General features: G+C 28.4%; 1 non-coding gene across 1 annotated transcript; it reads right to left on the minus strand.

Moving 5' to 3' along the window:
- Nucleotides 1–5,156: 5,156 nt before the first annotated feature.
- Nucleotides 5,157–5,262, minus strand: LOC145801808 (small nucleolar RNA R71). The gene has a single exon (XR_014343459.1). It is a non-coding gene; the product is annotated as a small nucleolar RNA R71 (small nucleolar RNA).
- Between the last annotated feature and the right edge of the window lie 1,126 nt (nt 5,263–6,388).

The following is a 6,388-nucleotide window of genomic DNA, read 5'->3' on the forward strand; positions in this document are numbered from 1 at the left end:
TGACACTAATCAGAGATTTTAGTATATAGTGTGAAATAATGTTAAAAATTGAGTAATGTTGGAAACTCATATATGAGATTTTTAAATATACCTCTAATAGCATGGAGAGGAATTAGAGCTTCACATTATTGAATATGTGACAAATTAAAAGTTGACATCTATCATTTTATATCATTGTAAGTGAAATTGTTGGAGTGTTATTAGGAATCTCAAATATTTTCTTTACGCTCTGTTTGGTTGTGAGATTTGGAGAGGGTTTTGAAAAGGAAAAGGAAAAATATGTGTGAAATTAAGTGAAATGTAGGTATATTTTATTCACATTTCACTTATCTTTTCTATTGTCTTTCCAAATCCATCCTCAAGTCCCTCAACCAAACATAATATTAAAGAATAGTGTTTTGAATAGATTAATATTAAGTTTTTGTTTGATAACGGAATTAAGTAGTTGAAAATATTTATATATCAATTATTTTGTAACTAGTAGTATCTAATTGTGTAGAATTACTTACCCCCTATTTCAAAATTAATTTATATTCAATCAAACAAAATATATCTAAATTAAATATTTTGAATTTTAATTTTTATAGTAAAAAAAGTTTATAATTTTATATATTTCAAATAATGACAAAATAATTTATTAGATTTATTTGTTATTTACTAAAAAAACTTATTAATGAATTTATGTAATACAAAACATCAATAAACACATGATTAATGGTTTAAATTCTTTTCCACAAAGAAGGCAAACCCCTTAGAGCATCTGCAATGGAACTCTCAAAACACTTGTCAAAGTTATAATTTAGCAATAGTGATAAAAAATGGGTCTCCAATGGCTTGCTATTTTACTTGTCAAAGATGACATATGCCATATCTGTTCTCAAATTTGGCAAGTAAAATAGCAATTGCCAAACATGCCACATCAACAAATATGAACATATTTATGACTCCAAATTCAGTTGAAAAAACAGAATTGAAATAGTAGAAAACCAAGTAATTTTTCAAATTTAATTTTTCTATTTAATTTTTTTTTTCTAATTTTTTTCATTTTTTATATTTGTCTAGTCAGGAATAATATAAATATATAATTTTTTTTTTTACAAATAGTTAAAAAAAGGTGATAAAAGACAAAAAATAAACAAAAATAAAATCACAAAAAAACTTATATCCAAACAATACCTACAAACTTGGAGGGAAAATTTGTTAAAAATTGCCAAAATAGCAAGTGACTATTGGAGCACTATTACTATAATTTGACAAAATAACACTATTTACTGTCAAATTATAACAATAGTAATGATATTATAGTAACAACCATTAGAGATGCTCTTAATTCAGGTCGTTTAGAATTCCAAACCTCTTAAGCAAATCAGCCACTTTTTAACTCTCTCATTCCAAACCACCCAAAAAAATTGAAACTAGGGCCTTTTGGTTTTAGAATTTGGTTGGGGGAGATTGTTAGTAAAAATTAGAGTAAATTTCAAATATATCTCTTAAGATTTAATTAAAATATGAATCGTCTTCTGTAGTTTTAAAAATTATATTCCATCTACTGAGGTTTCTAATTTCATAACAAATCGTCTTTTTTATTAATAAATCATGAAGTCAATTAACAGTTTTTAATGATGTCAGAAATATATTTTAATTAATAATTTAGGTAATTTTATTATTATATAGGAGAATAATTATGAATTTTATTTTTTTAGTTAATTTTGTTAAATAAAAAATTCTAACAAATGAGTATTTGTAATTTTTCAAACCACAAGAGGCAATTTATATTTTAAGCAAACCTCAAGAAGTGTATTTGTAATTTATCCTAAAAATTATTAGATTATTGTTTAGTTTTGATTGATTTTTTAAAAATTGAGTTCTTTGTTTCTTTTTCTTTTGTTTTTGTTTTTAGTGAATTTTTAAAAATATTTTAAGTAAAATTCTCACTTTATAGATACACCTAAAAAGTAAAATATTTAAAAAATTCAATAAATATACAACAATACGAAAACATACTGACTTTTTGTATTTTTTTTATACATTTTATTGTATTTGATGAATTTTGTAAAGATTTTTTTTTATAGATATTTATATTTTTTTAGTGTATTTAGGTTAGGTGCAGTGAAAAAAAAAATGTACTAAAACTAAAAAAATTCGAAAAGCAAAAAAACTCAATTTTTTGATAAGTAAGCTTAATTTTACGAAACCAAAAAAGATTAAGAACACTTGTGTTCGTTTAATGACTACTGGACTAGTAAAAATTCTTATTTGTTTTGTCATTCTATGATGTGATTTACTATATGAAATTTCATAAATATCTTTGGTGTTTTTGATATATTTTAATATTAAAAATTATATTATTTATATGGGAGATTTTTTCAAATATTCTATTTCTTCTATATATATATATATATTGGTACTATTTGTTTTGACATATTATTTTTTCTTGATATATTATTTTTTTGGTATAAATATATTTATTACAGTATTAGAGGAACTCTAATTATACTCTTTATTTTTTTTACTAGCTAAAATATAAAAAAAATATGCTCTTTATTTTACCTAATTCCTTTTTAATCTAAGTACTCTAATGCTATTTTTTATTTTATCCATTTATCTACATAAACTTGCTTAAAGAGTCTCACAAGACTACCTAAATGTAGCAAGAATTTTGTTAAAACAGCTATTGTAATAGTAATCCTATGAAGTGACCATAATAGAATCATACCAATTATAATAGCTAACAAGCTTCTTTTAAAAAGCTTATTGGAGATGCTCTTATACCTTAATATTAAAAATTAGTTTTATATTAAATTATTTTTATAAAATGAGGGATAAGATAGTCATTTCACCTCTAATCCAACGGGATAGTGTTAAGATTTTTTATTCTAAAGAATTTAATATTTTGACAATATCTTTTTTGACAAAACTTAAGCTAAGTTTGAGAAGACTAAAATAAGTGCGCTTTTTGACTTTTTATGAAATATGGGTTGGATTTAGGTTGAGTTTGAAGTGATGTGTTAGAGAAGTGATATAACTTAAATAAGATGATATGACTTAAATAAAATAATGACTTTTTAACTTTTTAAATTTTTCGAAAGATGCTAACCTTGGCCTTAAATAAGATAGTCATTACTTTTCTTCGCATTCCGCGATGGAACATCGCTCCTGCGACCTGGAGGCTCATCGGTATCTAAATGTTATACACTTAATTTATTAATATACATTTTATTAGTTTATTTATTTATTTTATTTTATAATTTTATGTATTTATGTATGTTTTAAATGTTTATACATAAATTGTTATAAATAATATATTTTAATATTATATTATAAAATAATAATAAATAAGTAAATAAAAATCTTTCATCCCACCGTTATCATCATGTCTATTCAGCATCATCACTATATACATAATAATAAAAAAGTAAAGAAAAATGAGAAAGAAAATTTGCCTACCAACTTTTTAATTATTGTTTATTTTATTATGTGCTCTTGTTTCGCAGGTCTACAAATTGAGGAGATTAGGTGAGGCATGGACACACAGAGGGAGAGAGGATAGTAGGAGAGATGGGAAAAAAAAAAATAGTAAGAGAGTGTAGAGTGTTACTTTTGTAGAGTGATACTTTCACAATTATGTGGAATTAATTTTCTAATCTTAGGATTAAGATGAAACTCTAATTAAGTGATTGAAGTAGTTTGTATTTAGCTTTATAAAATTATAATTGATTTGGGTACGGTTGTATAACTTAATTTTTTGTACAAATATTGTTTTATCAAATTATGTGTTTATTGGCCATGAATACATTTTATACAAATAATTTTCATGCTTGTGTAATAAAATTGTTAGACAAGTCATACCTAATAAAATAGGTCGTGCATTAACCTTAGTTTAGCAGTGACGATTCGTGCTAAGCGAAGATAATTTGTGACTTTCTGATTTTAAAACACAAATCTTTTTAAGTGATGTGTCCCAACCAAAACACATCGTAGTAATCATTTCAATGATTTTCTACAATCTAAACACGAACAACCCCCAATTGTAAGATTAGTAGTGGATTCTAAGCCCTAAAGTTTTCATTTTCTTATTTTCCATCCTCCAACCAGAAATCTTTAAATTAAAGTCAACTTTCATAATTTCTATAGTTCGACATCCGTTCTAAACTGCTATATTTCGGAGTAGTAGTTATTACTCGATTTAATTAATATATTTTGGTGTGCAAACAACCATATCAATTTTTTGGTATTGTTGTCGGGGATTATTAGTGAATTTAAAAAATAAATAAATAAATAAAATTTGAGTTTGGTTTCCTTTGCAGAAAAAAAAATATAAAAAAATAAAAAATAATAAAAACAAAAATAAAATTTTGATACCGTGACCCAAAAAGGTGATACACATCTTAAATATATAATTTGTGGACTATTTACCTTTGTTGGATACTTGTGGATTAATTACCTTTATTAGACATAAAATTTGGAGGACAAATAAAGACTACTGACTACTAACTTCTGATTACTAACATTTTTTTCTCTGTACATTTATTTTCTATTTCATGGAGGTCCTATACCCCCTTTTATTTTACCTTACTTTAATTTATTGTATTTTTTTTTTTGGCCTACCGCGTACTTGGCTGGTTTATATGTGTTTTTGTACATTAAAAAAGAAAAGAAAAGAAGTAAGTGTTGTATGCATGGTTGTTGCTCTTGTCATCCAAAATTAGTATACGACCCTGATCTATAGCGGAACCTTAGAAATCTTCAAAAATCTAAACCGACTTTAGCAATGGCTGAAGCATTAGAAGATCAACTTAGGCTACTGAAGGTGCACTTCAGACCAACTATCGATGCGTCAACATCTTGCATTCAATTGCCAACTATCAACATGACCCATTATGAAATTAAGCCGACCATCATTCAAATGCTTCCATCCTTCCATGAGCTTAGTAATGAGGATCCCTACAAGCATCTTAGTGAGTTTTCAAAAACTTGTTCTGTAGTGAAATTCCAAAATGTCACTGATGAAGCCCTTAGGTTGAGACTTTTCCCCTTTTCACTTAAGGACAAGGCCAAATACTAGCTAAAATCCTTACCCGCAAATAGTATCACAACTTGGGGCCAAATAAGGCAAAAATTCTTGGATAAATATTTTCCCATTGGGAAAACCAATCAGTTAAGGCGTGTCATCCACAATTTTTCTCAAATTGATGGTGAGCATTTCTATGAGACTTGGGAAAGTTTTTGGGATTTACTACATTAGTGTCCCCATCATGAGATCGCCTAATGGCAACTTGTTCACATCTTTTATTCTAGTTTAACTAACTCATTTAAGAAAATGGTTGATTCAGCTTGTGATGGGACGTTTATGAATAGAAGTGACGTAAAGGCTTAGGAGTTGTTTGAAAATCTGAGTGAAAACTCTGTGCACCATGTGTCTACCTCTTAGCATGAAAAGCAACCAACCCTAGTGGTACGAAGCGAAGTGGTTTATATGAGGTAAGTCATAGCGTTGATATTGCTCATCAAGTCAAAATGTTGTCTAAAAAAATGGATCAACTATTAGCAATAGGACACATTTTTTGCAACCCACACAACCTCCTTACCAAGAGGCTTGCTCAATTTGTTTAAGTCCCATGCATTGTGAGACTGAGTGTCCATCAACACCTCAATGTCCCAAGTTAGATTCGGAGCATGTCAATACGGTCGACAGTTTCTCTAAATCAAGTAATGTGTCATTCTCGAACACCTATAACCCGTGATGGAGAAACCATCCAAATTTTTCTTGGTGTTCACAATCACAAGGAAATTCCTATGTCCCACCTCCAACAAGGCACAATTTTCAAAATTTTGCTAATCCACCTCTGTACCATCGTGTGTCTCAACAGTCATACCAATATCCCTAGGAAAAATTTACCTTTTGAGGAAAATGTGTTACAACTTTTGTAGGCTACAAATCAGCTTGTCCATTCTCATGGTCAGTCCATTGCAAAACTTGAGACCCAAATTGGCCAAGCTCAAGACCCAGAAACAATAGTCTTTTCCCGAGACCACCATGTGAGCTTACGACACCCTATGTGCCAAAAACACCATTTCCCTAATGTTTAGGCAGCTACTGAAGCAACGATGGAGGTATTCAAACAAGTGAAAGTCAATCTTCCCTTGTCGAAAGTGATTAACACAATTACCCTCCTATGCCCAATTCCTCAAAGACTTGTGCACACAAAAGCGTAAATCCAAAACCCATGTGACCAAAAAGATTCTACTCACTAAACAAGTGAGTTCTATTATGACCAACAACACTGGCCCTAAGTTTAAAGATCCAGGTGCACCTACAATCTCTTGTATTATTGGTAATCACTTGATCGATAAGGCACTTCTTGACTTAGGTGCCTGTGTAAATCTT

This window comes from Camellia sinensis, chromosome 10 (genome assembly GCF_055761805.1).
Source record: "Camellia sinensis isolate YWXY chromosome 10, ASM5576180v1, whole genome shotgun sequence".
Classification (NCBI taxonomy): domain Eukaryota; kingdom Viridiplantae; phylum Streptophyta; class Magnoliopsida; order Ericales; family Theaceae; genus Camellia; species Camellia sinensis.